Genomic DNA, 26037 nt, shown 5'->3' with positions numbered 1-26037 from the left:
AAATGTATATACCTCTCTTAGGAAGGGGCTTCCCCAGTTGCTCAGATGGTAAAGAATCTGATGTGGGAGACCTGAGTTCATTCCCTGGATCGGGAAGATCCCCTGAAGAAGGGCATGGCAACTCATTCCAGTATTCTTGCCTGGGAAATCCCATGGACAGAGGAGTCTGGCAGGCTACAGACCGTAGGGTCACAAAGAGTGGGACATTACTGAAGCGACTTAGCATGCGTGCCTGCTCTTAGGAAACTTCATTTTGTTCTGCTTCACCATTTTCTTATGAGTTTCTCTTGTTTCTCCTACTAAATTACCCCCATTAATTTTTCCATCCTTGAGAGCAAAGATCATATTTGTGGAGTTCCTTTATTACCTAATTTGTGGCAGATAACTCAAATATTTGTTGACTGAAAGATTCCCTTTTATTCAATAAAGAGTCATGGCCCATGGTATGGACTCTGAGTCACTCATTAGCTGTGTGACTCTGGGCAAGTTACTTAATCTGTTTGTGCATCAGCTTCCCCAGCAGTAAATGGGAATAATAGTACCTATTGCACAAGGCTGTATTGAGGAGTCAGTGAGCACTTAGCCTGGCTAGTGCTAGTCCAGAATGTGTTACTCTCTCAGTCGTGTTCAACTCTTTGCGACTTGGTGGACTACAGCCTGCCGGACTCCTCTGTCCATGGAATTCTTCAGGCAAGAATACTGGAGTGGGTTGCCATTTCCTTCTCCAGGGGATATTCCCGACCTTGTGATCAAACATGGGTCTCCCGCATTGCAGGCAGATTCTTTACTATCTGAGCCACCAGGGAAGCCCAGTGCTAGTTCAGTCTTCCTTCAAAATATCAGAGCAGGACATACTGTCATTAGTATTGAAACACCAACGGGTAATTGGAATTTTCCCCTCCCTGATTCAGTGGCTTCTTCCCTCATACCCAAATCTGACATGGCCGAACCACTAGTGAGATGTAAAACCCTCCTGGAGAGCTTTATTTATTTTTAAAATTAATTAATTATTTTTTGGCTGTGCTGGGTCTTCGTTGCTGCTTGAGGGCTGTCTCCAGTTGTGGCAAGCGAGGGCTACCCCTTGTGGTGGCTTCTCTTTTTGCAGGGTACAGGCTCTAGAGCATGTGGGCTCAGTAGTTGTGGCACGGGGGCTTAGTTGCCCCAAAGCATGTGGAATCTTCCCAGACCGGGAATCGAACCCAGGTTTCTTGCATTGGCAGGTGGATCCTTAACCACTGTGCCACCAGGGAAGTCCAGAGAGCTTTATATTGTCTTAGATATTTGCACAGATTCCTTGGTTTAGGTTTATCTTGGAAAAGTAAGATTCTGCATTGTGTTTTCCAGTTAATCTCAGAGATTTATTTGTTAATTTGCACTTGTTTTGTTTTTACAAGAAGGAATGCCTTTAGCTGGGTTTCTGAGGACCCACAGAGGTTATTCTATTAGTGAAGTTAAGTAGAAATAGAGCAGTCATGTTACAGAAGGTTTATAATGACGAGGTCCCTGAGTAAAGTCAACGTCCTGTGATGATTAACACACTTTTCAACTTAAGTGAAATGAAGACAATTTTCTATACCAAACAGTCAAACAAATGTAGATTCCTGTAACAGTCACAGATGGTGACTGCAGCCATGAAATTAAAAGATCCTTACTCCTTGGAAGGAAAGTTATGACCAACCTAGATAGCATATTCAAAAGCACAGACATTACTTTGCCAACAAAGGTTCGTCTGTCAAGGCTATGGTTTTTCCTGTGGTCAGTATGGATGTGAGAGTTGGATTGTGAAGAAGGCTGAGCGCCAAAGAATTGATGCTTTTGAACTGTGGTGTTGGAGAAGACTCTTGAGAGTCCCTTGGACTGCAAGGAGCTCCAACCAGTCCATTCTGAAGGAGATCAGCCCTGGAATTTCTTTGGAAGGAATGATGCTAAAGCTGAAACTCCAGTACTTTGGCCACCTCATGCAAAGAGTTGACTCATTGGAAAAGACTTTAATGCTGGGAGGGATTGGGGGCAGGAGGAGAAGGGGACGACAGAGGATGAGATGGCTGGATGGCATCACAGACTCGATGGACGTGAGTCTGAGTGAACTCCGGGAGTTGGTGATGGACAGGGAGGCCTGGTATGCTGCGATTCATGGGGTTGCAAAGAGTCAGACACGACTGAGCGACTGAACTGAACTGAACTGTAACAGTCACAGGCTCTGGGTTACAGCAAACGATACTTAGAATTATGAAAACAGCCCTTCTAATATTGATGGAAAAAGCTCTTTGACCCTTTAGATAAACTAAAAGAAGGACCTACTGTATAGCACAGGGAACTATCCTTAGTCTTTTGTAATAACCTACAAGGGAAAAGAATCTGAAAAAGAATATGTATATTTAGCTTTCATATATAACTATGTGTGTAACTGAATCACTTTGCTGTACACCTGAAATTAATATAATTAACACAATTATATTGTGTTAACACATCAGCTATACTTCAATTGAAAAAAATGAATAAAATGAGAAGATAAAAAAAGAAAAAGAAAAGATTTTGAATCCCAGTTTTAGCAGGACAGGATACAGAATAAATAGAGATTTAACTTATATTTTGTGGCCTCTAATATGTAGACATTTCCTCACCTATTTCTATTTCAAAAATATTTATTTTATGTACTTGGCTGCACCAGGTCTTAGTTGCAGCATGCAGGATCTTTGATCTTCTTTGTGGCATCTAGAAACTTTAGTAGCTTCATGCAAACTCGTAGTTATGGCATGTGGGATCCATAATAGTTCCCTGACCAGGGGTTGAACCCGGGCCCCGTGTATTTTGAGTACAGAGTCTTAGCCACTGAACCACCAGGGAAGTCCCTCCTCACCTATTTTCTTATCTTTCTGAAAAACCAAGGTTATTGACTACCCAGGACTTGCCTTTCTCAAGCACTTCTATCTAAGCCAGAGGTATCCGGTATATATGTTTTTTTAATTCCACTGGTGAGGTTGGATTATCAGATGAAAGAAGTTGAGATGCTGCAGAGAGAAGGGGTCAGATGAGGTAACTAGTGGAGTGAAAGGGAGAAGCAACATGCTCTGATCGTGTTTCTCTGCTTGCTGTCAAGCACAGTGAAGCTGTATACTGCTGGCACTTGGCCTGTTTTGCTGCCCTCAACCACAAATGACTTGTTTCAGAATCTTTTCCTTTTGTAAGGCCTGGGTTGGTGATAAGGTGGTGCTTCTTTTCACAGTCCCTGCGTCTGGCACCTGGGGGTAAGGCCTGGGGGAAAGAGGTCTTTCCAAGCCCCGCTTTCTTCCAAGGAGGGGATGAGACTACAGACTTCTTTCTTTGAGGTCTTCCCAGGCACAGCCTGAGCATGTCTGCCCGTCCTCTGCTCCATACTGGCTGGAGTGGGGAAAGGAGAAGGCTGCCTGGGGGAGCATCGTCGTCCTCTGCAGTTGCCTGTCTCCTTTTAAGGACATTGATTTTGTCTTTGTTCTGACAAACAAATAAGATTTTCCATGGAGAACTGGACAATCGGAGGAACTTCAAGGCTGGGGGGGCCTGTTCCTGCTTCTCTACAGCGTTGCCAAGGGGGAAGGGAAAGAGAATAGGGAAGAGACACTTGGAAAACTTAAGTGCTTCCTGAGAAGGTTTTATATTTCTATTAAAAGTACACTGCATGGACTTCCCTGGTGATGCAGTGGTTAAGACTCCATGCTTTCCACTGCAGGGAGCACGGGTTCAATCCCCGATTGGGGAACTAAGATCCCACATTCCACGCAGTTAGGCCTAGATAAATGAAAACATAAATAAAAATTCTTTAACAAGAACAACAACAAAAGAACACTGCAGTTTACCACCATCACACACTGAATGCTCTCCTGCGGCTGAGAGGGAGTGCAGGGCAGTAACCATGGAGACAGGGAGCCACCAAAAGCAGCATTCAGGGGTTGGAAAGCTGAGTATTGATTGAAGAAGACAAACAGGCCTGAGGAAATTTGGAGCTTAGCCTCGTTGTTTTCTCTGCTCAGGCACATTTGGAACCCTTGGGGAAAAGGCTTGATCCACCCCATTTCTCCTCTATAACTCCTCTGTTTCTCCTCTCTTACGGCAGGAGTTTCTAAACACATCCTGCATGCTGGAGTTTGCCCCGACCCCTGGATTCCCTGGACGGTATGTGTGCACACATGTGAGAAGGTTACCTTCGTCAGGGAGGCCTTTCCTTCATTCTGAAATTATTTTCTTCCCTCCTCCTCCTCCTTCTTTTTAAAAACACAGTGATATTGACAGTGTTCCCCTTGCCAAATGTCTTTATTGACAAAATTTAAAAGCAAGTATTTGTACTGGAAAAATGTTTTAAAATATATGCTGGGCTCCACAATTTAGATTTCCTGAGTAGTAAAATTAAGAATTAAAAGGTTTGAGAAGCACTGTGTTGTCATGCAGTGTGCCCCTTTGTCAACACAGCCCGTCCACCCCGTTCCTGCAGACTGGATGAGCTGTCCTCGCCCCAGTCCTGCTTGTGGAAATACTTGTCTTCACCCAGGCTCAGCTCAGGGTACCACGCCTGCAAGCACACCGAGGTTAATAAGAAAAGAGACATACCTAGAGACACCCCTAGTAGTGTGAGAATGACAAAAGTCATATTACAAAGTGATGGGAAGGGGCAGATGGAAGGATTATTCAATAAATAAATGGGAAATACAAGTGGCCAATAAGCACATGGGAAAAAGTACTCTCCCTGACTAGATATCAAAGACAAGTGAAAACATCAGAGGTTTACTGTTTGTCACTTATGAAAAGTAAGCATATTTTAAGTGTTGTTAGTTGTTAAGTATTCGGGGAAAGTCTCAAGATCTGCTGGCACAAACTGGCAGATGAAAGAAGGATCCGGTTACCAGCAGAAGGAAAAGAAACACTGGGTGGGTAAAAACAGTAAGGACCCATTGCAGCAGTTTTCAAATTTTGGCCCTTTTTTTTTTTTCTGAATAAATTCCCAGAAATACAATGATTGTATGAAAGTGTATGGACACATTTAAGGCTCTTGTTTCTTTCCCAAATAGTGATGCTGATTTATCCTCCCATTAATACAGGAGAAAACCAAGCTTTGAAAATTAAAGATAAGGTCTTCCCTGGGGGTCCAGTGGTCAAGACTCGGTGCTTCCAATGCAGGGGGCCATCCCTGGTCAGGGAATGAAGATCCCACATGACACACTACCCAGCCAAAAATGAAAACTGAAGAGAAACTAACAACCTATGAACCAAGCCAAAAAGTACAACCGTACTACTATGGATATATCTAAGCAAACTGTTGAGTCTTGGGACCCTCAGGAGTCTAGTCCTGGCTCTTGGTTATAGGCTTGGCTTGCACACCAAACAGCTATGAGCAAAACTCCTGCTTTTTATGTCTCATTGTGTGCAAGTATGAGGAGAAAGGCTTGGACTAGTTGATTTTATTTTATTTTATTAAAAGTGGTTTTATTTTTGGCTACACAGGGTCTTTGTTGCTGCACACAGGCTTTTGCTAGTTGCGGCAAGCGGGGGCTGCTCTTTGCTGTGGTGCACAGGCTGCTCTCTGGGTGGCTTCTGGTTGTGGAGCACAAGCTCTACGTGCACAAGTTTCAGTAGCAGCTCTAGAGCTGTAGAGTGCTGGCTCAGTAGCTGTGGTGCATGGGTCTAGTTGCTCCGTGACATGTGGACTCTTCCTGCACCAGAGATTGGACTCATGTCTCCTGCATTGGTAGGCGGATTCTTATCCACTGAACCATCAGAAAAGTCCCAGGAGTAGTTGATTTTAAAGATCTCTTGTAGCATTAATATTTTATAACTCTGTAGCAGTTTTTATACAGTTTTCAAAGGTTTGGGGCATTTAACAGAGGAATAGCTGGCACTGTTTTTTCCCTAGGAGCCAGGACAAGCTGATACACAGTAGAAGGAGTCCTGAGCAGGAGAGGTGCATGAACTGTCTGGTGTCAGTCTGTGACTCACCAGTCTTGCTCATTGGTACACATAAGACCTCCTTTGGGGACCCCCACAATTACCTGGGGAGCATTTTGCCTGGATTTGTGGGTCTGTGTTGCGAGGTAGAGATAAGATCTCCGACAGAAGATGAAGAGGAAGCATATTAGGTATGTCCTAACTGTACTTTTAGTCTACAGTTATTTATGGAACACTTGTTCTGTGCCAGGCACTTTCCTAGGTTCTAAATACTAATACTTAGCAGTAAGAAAAAAAAAATCCTTCCCCTCAGTGAACATTCTCATGAAAAAACAATAAACAAAGCAAATAAGTGCAATACGTAGTATGTCAGATGTGGACAAATTCTATGGAGAAAAATAAAGAGAATAAGAGGGAATTATGGGAAAGATCATAATTTTTAAAAAATTTAGAGCATTTTTTTGTATTTTAAAACTTTTAATTGGAAGATAATTGCTTTACAATGTTGTGTTGGTTTCTGCTGTACAACATTGTGAATCATCATAGCTATATATGTATATATTTATATGTAGCCCCTCCTTCTTGAGCCTTCCTCCCACCCCTGCTTTTTAGAGCAGTTGTAGGTTCACAGCAAAATTGAGAAGATGTTGCAGAAATTTCCCATAGACTTCCTGTCTCCACACACATACAGCTTCCCACATTATCAACATCCCCCGACCCCGGTCAGCTTGGTTTGTTTGTTAACAATTGATGAACCTATGTTAACACATCATCAACATCATCCAAAGTCCATAGTTTACATTAGGGTTCGCTTTTGGTGTTGTGCTCAGCCTCGCACATTATCAGCACTCCCCCCGCCCCCGCCCCCAGTCAGCTTGGTACATTTGTTAGAATTGGTGAACCTACGCTGACACATCTTCAGCATCCAAAGTCCATAGTTTACACTAGGGTTCACTCTTGGTGTTGTGTATTCTGTGTGTTTGGACAAGTGTATGATGACATGTATCCACCATAGTGTTATATAAAGCTGATCCAAGAAAAGGAAGGTATTGAATAATATCCTCTGAACTAAGAAGGAACTTTGAGATAGAAAAATGAGGGGGCAACTTCCTAAACTACAATTACAAAGTTTCTTGTGGGGAATTTACATATAAGCAGCTGGACAATCCAGAAGGTACAGGAGGATGTGAAGGGGCCAAAGCTAAAAATAGAATCTGAAAAAAAAAAAAATAGAATCTGACTACCATGTGAGAAGCAGGGCTGCACAGACTGGAACCTTGTTTTTTTCCTACCCTCGGGGGGTATCATAATCTGCATCAGCAAAAGGCATTCTTTCAGTTTTCATATCAGATGAAGGTAAGGGTAAAAGTTGACAGAGAACTTCCCTGGCTTGGGTACATTCTTTGTGAACAGGCTTAAGTTCAGTAACAAGAGGCGAGAACTGCAGGCCTAAGATGGAACTGACAGTATGGAGTCAGTGTGGTTCAGCCACATTCTCTGCCCAAAAAAATCCTCTGTGCTCTTCCTGTTCTTCCCACCTTCCTCCCAACCCCTGGCTGATCTTTTTACTGCCTCTATAGTTTTGCCTTTTCCAGTGTGTCATAGAGTTGGAATCATACTGTATGTGATTTTTCAAGTTGACTTCTTTCACTAAATAATATATATTTCAGTTTTCTTAATGTCTTTTTATGGCTTGATAGCTCATTTCTTTCTGGCAATAAATAATAAACCATTTTCCAGATGAGCCACGGTTAATCCATTCATCCACTCAAGCACACCTTGGTTGCTTCCAAGTTTTAGTAATTGGATAAAATTATTTTCAGCATCTACCTGCAGGTTTTTGCATCGATGTAAGTTTTCAACTCCTTTGGGTAAATACTGAGAACGTGATTGATAGATCGTATGGTAAGAGTAGGGTTTTGTAAGAAACTGCCAGCTGTCTTTCAAAGTGGCTGTACCATTTTACATTACTATCAGCAATGAATGAGAGTTGCTTTTGCTCCACATTCCTGCCAGCATTTGGTGTTGTCATTGTTCTGGATTTTGGGTATTCTTAATAGGTGTGTTTTTTTTTTTTAATTTAATATTTATTTGGCTGCTCCAGGTCTTAGTTGCAGCTTGTGGGATCTAGTTCCCTGACCAGGGATTGAACTCAGGCCCCCTGCATTGGGAACATGGAGTCAGCCTCTGGACCACCAGGGAAGGTTCCTCTGATAGATGTTTTAATGGTGTCTCATTGTAGGCTGCAATCCATGGGGTAGTGAAGAGTCGGACACGACTGAGCGACTTCACTTTCCCTTTTCACTTTCATGCATTGGAGAAGGAAATGGCAACCCACTCCAGTGTTGTTGCCTGGAGAATCCCAGGGACGGGGGAGCCTGGTGGGCTGCCGTCTATGGGGTTGTACAGAGTCGGACACGCCTGAAGCGACTTAGCAGCAGCAGCAGCAGCAGTGTTGCTTTCATTTGCATTTCTCTGATGACATATGACGTGGAGCATCTTTTCATGTGTTTGTCATTTGTGTATCTTCTTTGGTGAGGTGTCTGCTAAGCTAGCTCTTTAGTCCCCCCTCTTTTTATGTGATTGGTGCTACTCTGAAGCCTTTTTAAAAAAAATCTTTATTAAATTTGTTACAATATTGCTTCTGTTTTTATACTTTGTTTTTTTGGCTGTGAGGCATGTGGGATCCTAGCTCCCTGACCAGAGATCAAACCAGCACCCCCTGGGTTGGAAGGCAAAGCCTTAGCCTCTGGACCACCAGGGAAGGCCCTCCTCAACACTTTAAATATTTCACTTTACTCTTTTGCTTGATTGGTTTCTGAGCAGTTGTACGTAATTCTTATCTTTGCTCCTCTGTAAGTGAAGTGTGTTTTCTCTCTGGCTTCTTTCAGAATTTTTCATTATGTTTGATTTTATGTAGTTTGAAAATGATATGCCTAGGTATAGTTGTTTTTTTTTGTTTTTTTTTTGAGGAGGGGGCATTTATCCTGCTTGCTCCCTCTTGGCTTTCTGGATCTGCCATTTTGTGTCTGATGTTAATCAGTTTGAGAAAATTCCCATTACACTTGTCACACTTTTTGTAGTTGTCCCATAGTTCTTGGATATTTTGTTCTGTTGTTTAGTCTTTGTTTTCTTGGATTTTTAATTTGGAGTTTTCTCTTGAGACATACTTCAAGCTCAGAGATTCTTCCTCAACTCTGCCCTGTCAGCTCACAAGCCCATCAAAAGCATTCTTCATTTCTGTTAGAGTGTTTAATCGTTAGTATTCCTTTTTGGTTATTTCTCAGAATATACACCTCTGTTGCTTACATTGCCCATCTCTTCTTGCACACTATCTGTTTTACCCATTATTAGAGTCCTTAGCATATTAATCATAGTTGTTTTAAATGCCCTGTCTGATAATTCCAACATTCCTCCATGTCTGGTCCTGATGCTTTCTGTCTCTTGAAGCTGCGTATGCTCTTAGTATGCTTTATAACTTTTTTTTAGATTTTTGTTTTGATGTGGACCATTAAAGAAAAATCTTCATTGAGTTTGTTACAAGGTTGCTCCCATTTTAAAAATGTCTTGGTTTTTTTTTGACTGCAAGGCATGTAGGAATCTTAGTTCCTTGACCTGGGATCAAACTGGGGCCCTCATTAGTGAAAGTAGGAAGTCTAACCACTGGACCGCCAGGCGATTCCTGACAGGGAGTGTTTTATAGGCCAGTGATTAGGTCTCAGTCTTTTAGTGAGCCTGTGCCTCTGAATTGTGAATTTCATATGTGTTTCTCAGGGTTTTTTTTTTCTCTCTACCCTTTTTCTGACCCACTTGGGTGGGACAGGATGCTTATAGGAGGCTGAAGTTGGATATTTCCCTTTCTGTAGGTCTGTTAGGCTTGATGAAACCCTGGCAGGTTAAGTTCTGATTAGCTAGTTTCTCCTGAGGGTAGTCCTTGTTAAGAACAGAGTGCTCTGCAGTGTTTCAGAATAGTTCCTTTTCTTCCGTAGCTACAAGCACAAGGAGATTTTTCTCCAGTATTTACTGCAAGAAGTTGATTGAGTTCTTGAAGATAAAATTCACAAAAGCATGCCCCTCCCACCCTTGTAACCATGTCCTTTTGAAGATTTAACTCTTAGACTTGTCCACACTCTCTGAATTGTTCCCAGTAATTCTCCTAGTTCCAGTTTCCCTAGCCCAACACTAGTTCCAGTGGAGGTTTCTCTCCAGTGTGTTGTGATTCTCTGCAGTTACCTGTTTCTCCGGTTTTAGGGGGGTAGTCGTTTGCCCTGTGACCTCACTTCTTTTATGGATCTCAGAAGAGTTTTTGATTTTTCAGCTTGTTTAGTTTTTTACTTGTTGTTAAAATGGAATGTCAGTTTCCAAGCCCTGTACCTGTGGGACCAGAAAGGGCAACAGATTACAGTTTTAAATAATGCTCTCCCTTAACTTCCTTGCTGTGTCATAACCTCACCTGCCTGAATTCACATCTCTCCATTTGTCTCTTTTCTAGATTTCACAGGTTTTTCAATTTAATTTTTAAGATGAGCAGTACTTTAGCGAGGTGCAGAAAACAAAACTAAATGGTACCAGCACCCAGCTTTTCTCCCTAGAATAAGGATCTCAATCCTGTTAGACATAGGCTATGCATATACAGTCATATCTGTGGGATTTTCCTCCCTCTGTTTTTCTAAAATTTATTTTTAATTGGAGGATAATTGCTTTACAGTGTTGTGTTGGTTTCCGCCCTACAACAGTGTGAATCAGCCATAAATATACATATGTCCCCTCGCTCTTGAACCTCCCTCCCACCCACCCCTCTCTGTTTTTGTTGTGTGTTTTTGGTTATGTTCAGTTCACAATTGGTAATGCTCAGTAAAGACTATTCTGAACCTTATTTTCATTTTTAAGGTAGTTCCATATTGGTTTATACAGAGCTTCCTCATTAGTCATGGCTACAAGGTGTCTCATTTTATGCTTGTATAATTTAGCTAACCACTTCCCTTTGGATCCATTTAGACTACTTCAAACCATTTGCTATTATGAACAATGTTGCACTAAATAACCTTGTACGATTGTGATTTTATACACAATAAAGTCTATCTGTAGAACATGTTCCTAGAAGTAGAATTTCTCTGTCAAAAGTAGACATGTTTTTGGATTGGGAAAATTTGTTCCTGGAATTTGTGCCAATTTGCATTCCTCAAGTAATGAACAAAGGCTCATGTCCCCCCACCCCCAACAGCAAAGTTTTATCAATTAAAAAAATTTTTTTACCAGTGAGCTAGGTGAAAATGTGACGTGTGGGGCCAAAAAATGTATATCATACTCCACATAGGATAATTCATACTGGAGAAAAATCATAAACAATGAATTTTATGAGAATTTTCAAAGGGAAGTTGGAATTTGTTAGGTGTTGTTGAATCATAGTGGAAAAAACCCAATGAATGAAAGGAATGTGGGGAAACTTTTTTAGGTGGCAATCTTGACTTGCTGAACATCAGAGAATTCACAGTGGAAAAATGCCATAGGAATGTAATGAGTGTGGGAAAAGTTTCTAGAAGAGTTCATACATTGTTCAACATCAGAAAATTCATTTGAGACAAATCCCTGTGAGTACATTGAGTGTGGAAGAGCCCTCAGCTACAGCTTAGGTCTCATTGAACATCGGTGAATTCATACTGGAAAAAATCTTATGAATGTAAGGAGTGTGGGGAAACATTTAGATATAATTCAGCCTTAACAGTTCAGAGACTTCACGTTAGAAGAGAAACTGTTTAAATATAATGACTACAGGAAAACCTTTCCTCAGAGCCCACATCTCATTCTATATCACTGAGTCTACTCATGAGAGAAACCCTATAATTTATTGAATGCTGTAAAACCTTTAATCAGCTCTTAAACATCAAATAATTTATTCTGGAGAGAAACCCTGTGAATAACATCATAAGTGTTGGAAGGTCTTCAGTTATACTGATGGTTGAAACCCAGAGAATTCATACAGGAGAGAAACTGGCTGTAATAAATGTGGACATGAAAAAAAAAAACAAAACTGTGGACATGCTCGCTGACCTAGGTCAAGCTTTACGACAACATCAAAGACTTCATTTCAGGGAAGAATCCTATGAATGTAATGAATGTGGTGATACCCTCACAAGACCTGTGCCCGAGAATCTGCTTCTGAAAAAAGAGAGAATAAAAACTCGAGCAATTGGAATGTCTCTGTGTATTTATTTTGTGATGCGAAGCTGCTGGCAGATCCCCGTATGCACTGCCTTGGTTCATACATTTCTTACATGAGTCCTTGATCAAATGGTAAACGTGGAAGAAAGCTTGTTTACATTTCCTCTTTCTAAATCATCAGAAGTACCACACCAGTTGGAAAAGCATTGGACGTAATCCTTGGAAATTAATGGAAGCTTTCTGACTTGTCATGCCATGTAAGTAGCTCAAATGTCCTTGTCAATCAGGGTCAGAGCTCCTGATCGCTCTTGTAGTAATTTTCTGCCTGGAATTAGGGAAATGCAAGAAGACTTTGAACTGAAAGGTCCCGGCACGCTTTCCACCATCAAGAAGTAGTTTATACTGGGAAGAAAGATTCCAGGGTGCTGTGGTATCAGAGCCCTCATACCTTTGCAAGGGTTGAAGGGTGGATTGTCCCTGGTAAAAATGAAGAGAAGTGGATGGTGACTGATAAAGTTATTTTCTGAAACTTAATGTTGATTGAATTAGCCACTAGGGTGGTGTATATTAAAGAGGAGGATGTGAAGATACATTCATGCTTGTGAGAATTAATGCTCATTTGTTTCCCAGAACCCGGCTTCTGTGTTTCTTCTCAAACTTGCCCATTTCCTCTCAACACATGCAAGACTAGGGGTACAGGTTCCCGAGCAGATACCCTTTCAAGACAGAATGTGAGGCCAGGACCAGAGTGAATGTCTGAGGTACGGAATTCCTGGAGGCATTTGATTTCTTGCATGACCTTGTGCCTCTCTTGGCTCAGTCTAGTCCTGGCCCTGCAGGGAAGCCCTAGAGCTTGGATGGCTTGCTTGGAGGGGACTGAATGGAAATTTGGATTTTAGGGGGTCTTGGAACAGCTGGAGCAGAGAGGAAGGGATGGAAGGAAAAATAAAGGAAACATTTGGGAGGAAGCTAGCTGAGGGAAAGAGCTGTAGGAATGGGCTTAGTCACAGAGCCAGTTGGAAAAACCGAGTGACTCTAAGACACAGCTCTGCCATCTTCCGAGGCACCAGTAATGGCCCTCCCTGTGTCCACTGACTCATTTACCAAGTGCCGCCATGCTTGACACATCGCTGTTAGAAGCATGCTTTGAGACTTCCCTTGGCAGTCTGGTGGTTAAGACTTTGCCTTCCAGTGCAGAGGGTGTGGGTTCAATCCCTACTCTGGGAGTTAAGATCCTACAATGCCTCTCGGCCTAAAAACCAAAACATAAAAAGAAGCAACATTGTAACAAATTCAATAAAGACTTTATAAATAGTCCACATGAAAACATCTTAAAAAAAAAAAAATGGTTTGCTTGGACTCTTCTCAAGGTCTTCAGAGGCTAGCTCACGTAATGGTTCTTTATCATAAAGGTATTGGGGTTATTATTATTACTTTTTATGGCCTTGTTATAAAAAAAAGAGGGAGAACTCGGTGGTCTGGGCTGCACAAACTCTGCCCATTCCCAAGATTTCCAGGGCTGGCCCTTAACCAGCCTCTAGGGGATAACCTTTGAGCCCTTGGGAAATCTTGCCTGCTAAGAGAATTTGTATATCTGAGGCCTTGGGCCTTACCAGATAGTTTATGTTAACAATGTGATGCATCCTGAACACCTGTTTTGTATGCCTACGGGCTTGGGCCACACTGCATCTGGGCCAAAGACTGAATAGCTAAGGTCAGTCACACTGGCATTCCATGCTTCCATGACTGACCCCCCACAGAAATCCTGAACTGCAAGGCTTGAGCTTCCTTGTTTGGCAACACCATGTATGTGTTGTCATATATTGTTGCTGGGAGAGTTATGCACTGATTGTGTGATTCCCCAGAAAAGGGAGAACCAGAAGTTTGTGTCTGGTCTCCTGAATTCCACCCTATGTACCTTTTCTCTTTGCTGATTTTTTTTTTTTTTTCGAATTTGATTTTTCTTTTCTTTCTTTCTCTCATGGCATGTGGAACTTCCTGACTAGGGATAGAACTTTTTGCTCCTTGAAGTTAAAATCATGGAGTCTTAACCTCTGGACCACCAGGGAAGCCCGTCTCCTTGCTAATTTTAATCTGCATCCTTTCACTGTAATAAACCTGCTTCCTGAGTTTGGTGAGTCCTGCTAGCAAATCATCAAATCTGAGAGTGGTCTTGAGGACTTCAATATAGATATTCTTGCTGGAGTACCCAGGAAAAGCAGAACAGACAGGCTGCAGATTGTTTTGGATCCAAGGCAGTTCGAAGGACTTCAATTTAAGAAATTAAAAAACATCTCAGCCACAGAACTTCATTTTTAAACCAATTATAAGTACCCAAAGATAGAAGTTCAAAAGCAAATGAAAAAGAGCACAAACAGCTATAGTTGTCTATATATTGCTAACAACAAATGTCAAGCAAAGGGTATCTCTAGACTAGAGGCATGGTTAAGGGCCTCGTTTACTGTTGGGCCTCATTTGTTGTTCTGGAAGGAACCCATCTGTGATTTTCCCATTTAATGGGCCTCTGGTCTTTACTATCAAAGTATTCCTTTTCCCAGAGGAAAAGACTACTACTAAGTGAGCTTCCCAGGTGTTGCAGTGGTAAAGAATCTGCCTGCCAATGCAGAACTGGGTGCAATCCCTGGGTCGGGAAGATCCTCTGGAGGAGGAAATGGCAACCCACTCCAGTATTCCTCCCTGGAGAATCCCATGGACAGAGGAGCCTGGCGAGCTACAGTCCATGGGGTCGCAGAGAGTCAGACATGACTGAGCACACACACTCGTGAAATACATAATTATAATGTCCTTACTATAATAGTCCTTACTATCATCCCAGAAAGTTCAGTAAATATAAAAGTGAACTACCTGTTGGAAAAGTGTCTGTCCATGGTGACTCAATATTGAATGATTAATACCTTAAACTTCACCTCTACTTGTTAACTTTCTCATCTCAGAAACCAATGACTTTGATGAAACCCCACTGGTTACTAGTTTGGTGAGTAATTCAGAGTTAGTGGGAGAGCCCAGCTTGTTTCAACAGCAGGAGCTTTGTAGATCTTTAATCCTCCCACTCTGGACTTTCCCTCTTCTCAGACTGCACTGAAAGAAGACTCCAATTAGCAACATTTTTACTGTTTTATTGTTGACATTTCCCCCTTCTCCCTATGATGCTCCTCAGTCTTATAAGTTTGAAAGTTGTCTTTACATCTCTGTCACCATCTTCTCTACTTCTCTTTCTCTTTTTTTTTTTTTGGTTGGATCAGGTCTTAGTTGCAGCACGCAGGATCTTTAGTTTCCACATGTGGAATCTAGTTTCTTGACCAGGGATCGAACCCGGGGACCTCTGCATTGGGAGCACAGAGTCTTAGCCACTGGAGCACCAGCGAAGTCCCTTATCTTCCATTTTCTTTATCCAAATATTTTTAAAATACAAAAGTTATCCTTTAAAAACAAAGCCAGAGGGACCTCCCTGGTGGTCCAGTGGTTAAGACTCTGTGCTTCCAATGTTAGAGGCAAGAGGCACAGGTTTGGTCAGGGAACTGAGATCCCACATGCTGTGTGGTGTGGCCAAAAAATTAAAACACAAAGCCAGGGCTCTTACATGAAATGTCAGTTGGAGGATGTTTGGCTATGACCCAAAATAACAACGGCTTACTCATGATTTAAGTTTTTTCCCTCACATAAAAGGCAATTCAGGGTTCCTAAAGAGCCCTCACAGTCTTCTGGGATTATCTCTAGGGTGAAGCTCCTGCCTTCACGTATAAGGTGGAGCGGCTGGCATCAAAACCATGTTGTAGGCAGAGAATGGAGGAAGATGCCTGCCATCTGTCTCTCAAGGGAATTTCCTGCAAACTTCCCTTTCCATTCATGTTGCACAGGTCAGGGCTTAGCTATGCGTCCACACCAGCTCAAAGAGAACTGGGAATTGTGCTCTTCTTTTTTTTTTGTCCGTACCACGCAGCATATGGGATCTTAGTTCCCTTACCAGGGATCAAACCTGTGCCCTCTGTATTGGAAAGCAGATTCTTAACCAGTGGACCACCAGAGAAATTCCAACGTCTGGGACTCTCAAGAGGGGTGGGTGATACTGGGTCACTCATCTCCACCACAGTTGTCATGAATGTTCATCACATTTTCCTCTTTTCTCCACCAGGGCTGTTGTTTCACTGCCGTACTTGCCTATAGAAATAGCTTGTCTTACTTTGGAATGCTGGTTATGATATTATTTTTATATTAAGTAATACACAAACAGTATGCATGTTTCAACATGTCTCTTGGTATAGAAATAATTAAGAATCTAGATGAGGGGAATGGTGTGTATATTGAATTTTATGGGTTTATTGAAATGTAAACCCCTGACTTAAAAGACACTGCCACTGTTCAAAGTGGCAGCTGTGTCAGATTGACGAGGGCTCTGAGATTTCACTTTTTCATTCCTTCTCATCTGCTTTCCCACACAAAGCTGGACTCTGTAGGCTTGTGGCGCCACCTGACGCCCATCGAGGACACTGCCTCTTCATCCCCAAGCTGGGAGAGGACGCCTTAACATGTAAACATATCTCTTGCTGCGGTGCCTTTTGAGATTTCCCCATCTACTGTGATTACACTTTGAAAATCCTCACACGAGCACTCTTTCCTTCTACCCCTTTCTTTCAACTCTTGGCTGTGTATGTGTGTATTCAGTCATGTCTGACTCTTTGTGACCCCATGGACTGTGTAACCCACCAGGCTCCTCTGTCCATGGAATTTTGCAGGCAGGAATATTGGAGTGGGTTGTCATTCCCTACTCCAGGGGATTTCCCAACCCAGGAATTAAACCCACGTCTCTTACATCTCCTGTGTTGGCAGGCGGATTCTTTACCACTGCACCATCTCTCCTCTCCTTGTTTGCACCAGCAGTTGCTGCAGAGTTAACTGCCATTGTACACATTCTAGAGCCTGGTATATGCTAAGAGCTGTTTGTGCATTATCTCACAGTTATCACAAGAATCTTATGTATTTAATAATTTATCCCGTTTGGAACATCCCTGAAGGTCCAGTGGTCAAGAATCGTCCTTGCAATGCAAGAGATGTGGATTTAATCCCTGGTCAGGGAACTAAGATCCCATATGCCGCAAAGCAACTAAGCCCATGCATCACAACTATTGAGCCTGCACATCACAACTAATATTATCCCATTTTACAGGTGAGAACACTGAGCTACAAAGCTGCAGTCATTTTCCCAGGTATGCAGAGCTACTAAGTGGAAGAGTGTAGGGCTGTCTCTAAGCCTGTGCTTTACCAGTGGTTCTCAACGCTGGAAAGCACCTGTATTTTTTAATTTTTTTTAACTTTTTTGGAAAATACTTTTAAATGTATCATTGTGTTATGGGAAAAATACATTTTGGTGGTTATTAGGAAAACTTAGGCTTCCCTGGTAGCTCCGCTGGTAAAGAATCTGCCTGCAGTGCAGGAGACCCGAGTTAAGATCCCTGGGTTGGGAAGGTCCCCTGGAGGAGGGCATGGAAACCCACTCCAGCATTTTTGCCTGGAGAGTTCCCATGGACAGAGGAGCCTGGCAAGCTACAGCCCATGGGGGTAGCAGAGTGGGACATGACTGAGTGACTAAGCACAGCACGGCACAAGAAAACTTACCCAATGGTCATAACAGTGTTCCAGGGGTACATAAATATATTTCTGGTTTCAATAGCTAATCCAAAAATAAAATTTAGGAGCACTTCCTGCATGTAGGTTAAGGATGCCTATATACTTGTATGTCTTGGCATATGTTCACTGAATCATTCATTCTCTCGAGTGTGAATTTTAGCATCCAGGCTGATTGTGTTACTTGGATACTGACTTTAAATTGAAAGCCTTGTTCCTCAGGGTTAAGGTGACTTTTATATATTATTTATTTTAAAAAATTTATATATTTGGCTGCTCTTGATCTTTGTTGCTGTGCATGGGTTTTCTCTAGCTGCAGTGAATGGAGGCTACTCTTCTTTGCTGTGTGTGGGCTTCTCATTGTGGTGGCTTTCCTTGTTGCAGAGAACAGGCTGTAGGCACATGGGCTGCAGTAATTGCAGCACTTGGGCTCACAGGCATAGTTGTTCCAAGGCATGTGGGGTCTTCCCGGATCAGGAATCAAACCCATGTCCCCTGCATCAGCAGGCAGATTCTTAACCACTGGACCACCAGGGACGTCCTAAGGTGACTTTTATATTTAGTGATGCCTTGAGACATCAGAATCACCTGGGAGTTAAAATACAGATAGCTCTGCCCCCATCCTGGACCTTTCAAAAGCACCGTCTCCCGAGTTGGGCCTGGGAATCTGAAATCTGCCTTCTGCTCACTAAGGAAAGTGCCTTATAATAGTGTGGTATTACTGGATGCATTTTATGAGGTGTTGAATAATTTGAAATCATGTGATAAAAATTCATTTACTATGCAATAAGTGAAAAAAGCGAATCCCCTCCAATTAAAACAAAATTTCAGGAATCTCAATTTGAAAGCTCATGAAGGAAGTTGGACACTGTTCACCCTAATGAACCGGTAAACAAATGACCGAGTCCTTTGTGAGTATCATGAGAACTTGGCCGTTGTTTTGATTTGCTTCGTGCCTTCTGTGGTTATGTTGTGGACTGTTATTTTTAAATGTACTGCACAGCCTAGTGGAACCTAAAGAGGCATGACAACTAAAAGTAATGTGTTCTGGATAGGATCTTGGCATGGGAAAAGGCACTAGATAAACACTAGGGAAATCTGAATAAGATACTGGACAATAGTTAATAACTGTATCAGTTGGTTCCTTAATTGTAACAAATGTACCATTCTCAGGTAAGATGTTAATATATGGGAAACAGTGTGGGATAGACTCTGTGTACTACCTCTGCAATTTTTCTATAAATCTAAAACTGTTCTAAAGTTAAAAGCTTATTTAAAATAAGTAAAACAAAGAATTACAAACATGGCAAAAACGTACTGTTATCATTTAAGTGTTTTTATGTTCTATAACCTCATATTTGCATTTCTGTGTAATGGTGTTAATGTTGGGCTTCCCCTGTGGCTCAGTGGTAAAGAATCTGCCTGCCATGCAGGAGACATAAGAGGCATGGGTTCCATCCTGGGGTTGGGAAGACTCCCTGGAGGAGGGCATGGCAACCCACTCCAGTTTTCTTGCCCGGAGAATCCCATGGACAGAGGAGCCTGGCAGGCTACAGTCCATAGGGCCGCAAAGAGTCGGACACAACTGCAGCGACTAAGCACACAAGCATGCACGCTCATGTTAGCATTGAAAAATGAAAGCAAGATGTAATAAAACTCCATAGACAAGTTTTAACAATCACTATACCACTTGATCCTGTATCTTTAGGAAAGAGTACCTTGTGAAATCACATAGACAACAAACATAGCCTTTGAGCAAAACATATTCATTGACTGTAGGATTATGAGTCATGTGATGATACCAGCTCACCTTATCTTTATTCCTTTGGGGGAAATTACCTTAAATTGTGTAATGTCTCCAGAAACTCATTTCTTGCCAAAACCTGTCAGCTTTGTAATGGTCTTGGTTTTCTTATCAGGTGTGATGAGTGCAGTTGTGCCCATTTTCATAGAGCCAAGAGGTTAAGCCACTTATTAAAGTCTCAGAAATAATAAATGGTAGAGCCAGGACTAGAAGCTGGGTCTCATGGTGTTTAAGCTAATATTCTTTTCACCTCTCTGCAACAACAGGGGCTGGGTCCTAATCCTTAACAAGGTACGATGGCCCCTCTTCCTCTTTCCTGTCAGAAGACCACTTTCACTCACGAATCTACACCTGCCTGGAGCACCTGAATTCCAGAGAAGTCAGCTGGGCCTTAGATCTAGGTGGCTCCCCAATTGTCTAACCAGGGATTCTTTAAAAAAAGATTTTTTAAAATTATTTTTTGGCCACACCACATGACATACAGGATCTTCACTCACCAGCCAGGGATTGAACCCATGTCCCCTGCAGCGGAAGCACAGTCTTAACCACTGGACCACCAGGGAGGTCCCTAACCAGGGATTCTTAACATGAGAGCACACTGGAATCCCCTGGGGAGCTTCGCTGATGTTTCTTACCTCCAGAAATTTGGAAATATTTGGTCTACAAAGCATCCTGGGATTTTTTTTTTTGGCCCTAAAATTACGGCATGTTATTGTTTAACGTTGCTACCAAAGAACAGATCTGCCTGTTAAACCTGCTTCCGAGGAGGTCATGGAGTTTTTTGTGGATGTCATTTCTGTTGATCATCTATCCCAGAAGTTAGAACACCTACCCCTTAGAAGCGGATGCCTGGCTTTAGGCAAAGCTCTTTGGGTCTCCTCCCCACAAGACAGATGTTCTACATCTCAGGATATAAAGCAGAATTCATTTCTCATGTTTTTAGAGTAGAAGGCTAGTCCCACGAGCTGAGGGCTGAAACAAACCTAGTCATACCTGAGCATTGTGTGCTGTTGTTGAGTGTGTTGTTCCAGAGTGCAAAACAGTCTTTTGACTGGTCTCTGAGGGGGCTGCAATGTCCACTGTCTTGCATAGTTTAACACTTGGGCCTTGTCAAAGGAAAGGAGTCCCCTGATTTTGACAAGGTCTAATGTAATTATTTATGTCCCTCTCCATGAATCCCAGTCTCCTCCAGGTTCAGCCCCTTTTTCCTCTCACCCTAACAAACCTACATCTTAAATAGTTGTTTTGTTGCTGTGCAGTTGCTAAGTTGTGTCCAACTCTTTGCAACCCCATGGACTGCAGCATGCTAAGCTCCTCTGTCCTCCACTGTCTCCCAGAGTTTGCTCAAATTCATGTCCATTGAGTCTGTGATGCTCTCTAACCATCTCATCCTCTGCCACCCCCGTCTCCTTTTGCCTTCATTCTTTCCCAGCATCAGAGTCTTTTCCAGTGAGTCAACTCTTCTCATCAGGTGGCCAAAGTATTGGAGCTTCAGCTTCAGCTTCAGCATCAGTCCTTCCAGTGAATAATCAGGGTTGATTTCCTTTAGGATTGACTGGTTTGATCTCCATGCAGTCCAAGGGACACTCAAGAGTCTTCTCCAGCACCACAATTTGAAAGCATCAATTCTTTGGTGCTCAGCCTTCTTTATGGTCTAACTCTCACATCCATAATGACTACTGGAAAAACTGTAGCTTTGACTATATAGACATCTCATATTAAGCAGCATAGGATGATGGGAGGTGTGGCCTATTTTCCTAATTAAAGGTGTTTGTCCATCTCCTCCAGGGATGCTGCTTGTATCTTTGGGCTCTAGAGACTTTAAACCCTTGCCCACTAGTGCTGGAAACAGTCCCAGATTCTTCCAACATCTTGGCACCAAAGATATTCCCTGGATCATCGTGTCCTCCCTTGGGTCTAGCACAGTAGGTCAAGTTACATACTCAGTCTTACTAAGGAAAGGTCTAATTTGATCTTCTAGAACGTATAATTTTATAAGATTGATTGCTGCTTATCCAGGGGTGGCCTTATTCAAAAATAAAGAACAAATTAACCAAGCTTGATGGCTGATCCCTCTGGTTGCTGTATTTTGGCTCACTGACACTCCAATGTTATATGGAACTTGTGGACTCTAGGGTCAGCTAAGGTTCCTTATCCACCCTGTGAAAAAGTTACCAACCCCATGATAACTGTTGATCTAATGGGATAGAAGGCCTTCCCAGATGACTTGGTAGTAAAGAGTCACCCTGCCAAGCAGGAGACATGGGTTCGATCCCTGGGTCATGAAGATACCCTGGAGAGGGACTTGGCAACCCACTCCAGTATTCTTGCTTGGAGAATCCCATGGACAGAGGAGGCTGGAGGTCTACAGTCCAAGAGGTAGCAAAAGAGCCAGACACGACTTAGTGACTAAACAACAACAATGCCATAGGAGGAGCTTTGCGGAGCTAACTGGCTACATTTGCTGTTTTAACCAGCTTTACCCTGTGTCCCAAATCCCTGCCATTATTCTTCTGGGTTAAGGTACTGTTCCTTAAGGCCACTGTTAGAATTCAGCTTAATTATGGAAGATTTTTCCAGGTAAGCATTTCTTAGTCAACATGTACAGACCATCTGTGATTAGTGCAGTGCTCTGGGCACAGTCCCTGAGGGCAGGTTTGGTTCTTATCACTAGGTGGGGAAATGAAAAATATTCTTACAACATAATACAAGATACCAAAGGTGAAATTAGCCCAAATGCCAAAGGTCACTGGAGGACAGTGAAGGAGTGATTGAAATGAGAAGAGAGCAAGCATGAAAGGCTTTGTGGATGTGATTTTTTGGAACCAGGTCTTGAAGTATGGAAGCCAGGTGGTAACCCAAGTATACTTATCATGCAGGATTTTATTCCAGTAGATGGGAGACACTTTATGTACATGTGAACCAAATGTGGATTTTCTGGATGTTAGATTTGAAACTTTCTCTCTGGAACTGATTGTTGGTCAAAATAGTGGCAAAACTGGCCTAGACAAAACAGAGCCCCACTAAAGGATGGATGGGTGGTTTAGTCACCAAATCATGTTCGACTGTTCTGACTCCATGGACTATAGCCTGCCAGGCTCCTCTTTCCATGAGATTTTCCAGGCCAGAGCACTGGAGTGGAGTGCCATTTTTTTATTCAGGGTATCTTCTTGACCCAGGGATCAAACCTGGGTCTCTTGCATTGCAGGTAGATTCTTTGCCAACTGAGCCAGATAGAGGTAGGTGTGTATTCAGTGAGACTCTGGGAAGGAAGCCAGGTTGAAATGAGGAGAGCCTGGGGAGGAATCTGAAGATGTGGGTGCTAATCTGGTTTCCCCTCTTCTGACCTGAGTAAACCTGGACCAGCCACTGAATCCTTTGAGGCACCTTCACCTGTGAAGGACTTTTCTGCAGCTGCTGTAGACAGCCAAAGCTTCCAGAGACTCTGATCATGGCTAGTATATACGAGAGGGCTTTGGAAGCTTTGTTCAGTATTTGTAAGGTTTGGATTTGTTGTTATTGTTCTTTTAAACTGTGCCTGAAAGCCTGTATTTTGCCTACCTGAATAACATTTCTCTATCTTGATTTCGTATATGGCATGAATGTAGTGAAGTTGAGGATCATGTGAATAACTCACTGCTGCAGGGGTAGAGAGAGTTTGAACAAGGAGGAAGACGACAAGCCCAAGATAAATCTAGAGAGAGAACGTGTGGGTGTTGGCAGCAGAATTAAGCATCAAGAGACAAAGGGACACTTTTGCTTTAGAGGGACCCCAAAGGGTCATCACAACTATGGATTTCAGTGGCGTTGGACCCAAGGACAGGATTGTGGGTAGGGTGTGGCATCAGAGAAAACGAAGTACAAAGAACAGTAAACAGTGTGGGCGATGGCAAAGGGATTGCATCAACCTGAGAGGTTGCATCACAGAGAAAGGATCTTGCTGAAGCACTGAAGTGCATCCAGGGTTTTTAAAAAAATCGAAATATAGTTGGTTTACCATGTTGTGCTAGTTTCAGGTATACAGCAAAGTGATAAGTTATATAGATAGACAGATTGGATGCATCCTTTTTCAAAATTCTTTTCCATCATTGGTTATTGCAAGATACTATATATAGTTCACCATGCTTTATGGAAGGTCCTTATTTTTCTAAATTAATTATTTGTTGTTTTTGGCTGTTCTGGGTCTTTGTTGCCGTGACAGTTTTTCTCTCGTTTTGGAGAGCAGGCACTACTCTACTTGTGGTGCAAGGCTTCTCGCTGCAGTGGTTTCTCTTGTTGTGGAGCGCAGGCTCTAGAGAGTGTGGGCTTCAGTAGTGACAGCTCCTGGGCTCTAGAGCAGAGGCTCAGTATTTGTGGTGCAAGGGTTTAGCTATTCCGCCCCATGTGGGATCATCCCAGACCAGGGATCAAACCCATATCTCCTGCATTGGCAGGTGGATTCTTTATCACTGAGCCACCAGTGAAACCCTGTTTATCTATTTTATATATAGTAGTGTGTATCTGTTAATCCTAAATTCCATTATCCCTTCCCCCCACCTTCCCCCTTTGGTAACCATAAATTTATTTTCTATGTATGTGAGTCTATTTCTGTTTTGTAAATAAGTTCATTTATATCATTTTTTTAGATTCCACATATAACTGACATCATGTATTTGTCTTATTTACTTAGTATTTACTTATTTGACTTATTTACTTAGTATGATAATCTCTAGGTCCATCCATGTTGTTGCAAATGGCAGTATTTCATTCTTTTTTATGACTTAGTCATATCCCATTGTCTCCATATATACCACATCTTGTTTGTTCATTCATCTCTCGATGGACATTTAGGTTGCTTCCATGTTTTGGCTATTGTAAGTCACGTTGTTATGAATGTTGGGGGTGCATGTATCTTTTCGAATTCAAGTTTTCATCTTTCCCAAATATCCATGATTTTTAGGGGCTGTATCTTGAGCTGGAAAAACAGCATCATGAAGATAGAGTGAGGAGTCACTCTGGCCTCCTGCAGGTTCTCTAGTCACATTGGGAACTAACATGTCCCTGTGATGGTGGGAGACACTTGACTTGGACACAACACTCCTCCCATGTTGTTTTCTCAAAATAGAGCCTCAGAAATATTCATGTAGGACTGCCTTGGTCTGCATGGCAAACGATTTCCACTCACATGGGAATTCAGACTATACTTAGCAGCAGTTTCTCGAAGTGTTGTGATGAGGGGCTCAGTGAACAGAGACACTAGAGGTGCTGTCTTAGCCCTGGTGACATGTGGGCTCTGTTTTTTGGCTGTTCTGGGTCTTTGTTGTGGTCCACAGGCTTTCTCTGGTTATGGAGCAGAGGCTCTTGAGCACAAGGGCTCACACTCTTCAGGTGGGCTCATTATTTTGCTGACCTTGTGAAGACTCCAGAGCCCTGGAGAAGAGCCTCATGCCCTGGGCTACAGTTTTTTTCCGCTCTTTCCTCTGATCACTTGCTCCCTTGTACATTCTGCTTTTGTCTATTTCCAGTGCATTTCCTGCCACCACCTCCAGCTCTCCTTCCTCAAAGCGCAGCACTGACCCCTCTGCCAGAGCAGCCTTCTCTTCTCTGCCTCTCTACCTGGAACTGAACCATGGCCCAGTCACTGGAGAGTGAGATTTCCAGGTGTTGCTGCATTTTATCCCATGTTGAAGGGCTTCCTAGGTGGCGCTAGTGGTAAAGAATCTGCCTGCCAATGCAGGAGACATAGGAGGTGAGGGTTCGATCCCTGCGTGGGGAAGATCCCCTGGAGAAGGAAATGGCAACCCACTCCAGTATTCTTGCCTAGGAAATCCCATGGACAGAGGAGCCTGGTGGGCTACAGTCCATGGTGCTGCAAAGAGTCAGACATGACTGAGCGCGCGCACACACACACACACACACACCCCCCACGTGAAAGGGACCACGGTTTCACCTGAGGGGGAAAGAGATGTGGACCTTACAGGACCTTGAGGCACCTCTTCGATTTAGAACTTGTCCAGGAAAGATCTCCTATTTTGGCACAGTGTTAACATGACCTCAGATGTTAAGATGTTAACATGGCTCAGACGGTAAAGTGTCTGCCGCAACATGGGAGACCCGGGTTTGATCCCTGGGTCAGGAAGATCCCCTGGCAAAGGAAATGGCAACCCACTGCAGTGCTCTTGCCTAGGAAATTCCATGGATAGAGGAGCCTGGTGGGCTACAGTCTATGGGATTGCAAAGAGTTGGACACAACTGAGTGACTTCACTTTCTTTCTTCCTTTAACATGAACTTGCTGAACCAGGCTCAGAACTGGTTGCTCTGGGCTCCCCGGGATAATTGTTAACCCTAGAAAAGGAGATTGCCTTTGTCTTTTACTTCCTTGCCTCTTCATAGCTGAAGGTGTGAGGGGAACACTGAAAACTTAATTGAGCCTTGACTCACCTTCAGCCGGTTGCTGTAGTGTGGAGATGAGATATGAATATTTCAGGTCAGTCGCTTTATACTGAACATGGGCCCAGCATGGCTGGCAGCT

General features: G+C 42.8%; 1 long non-coding RNA gene across 1 annotated transcript in view; it reads left to right on the top strand.

Annotated features, from left to right (window-relative positions):
* Positions 1 to 12184: 12184 nt before the first annotated feature.
* Positions 12185 to 26037, top strand: part of LOC138992078 (uncharacterized) — a 119253-nt gene continuing 105400 nt past the window's right edge. Inside the window, exon 1 of the long non-coding RNA XR_011467927.1 lies at positions 12185 to 12335. This is a non-coding gene — a long non-coding RNA (uncharacterized lncRNA). The remainder of the gene's footprint in view (positions 12336 to 26037) is intronic.

This window comes from Bos mutus, chromosome 19 (assembly GCF_027580195.1).
Source record: "Bos mutus isolate GX-2022 chromosome 19, NWIPB_WYAK_1.1, whole genome shotgun sequence".
Classification (NCBI taxonomy): domain Eukaryota; kingdom Metazoa; phylum Chordata; class Mammalia; order Artiodactyla; family Bovidae; genus Bos; species Bos mutus.
This window is presented reverse-complemented; position numbering and strand designations above follow the sequence as displayed.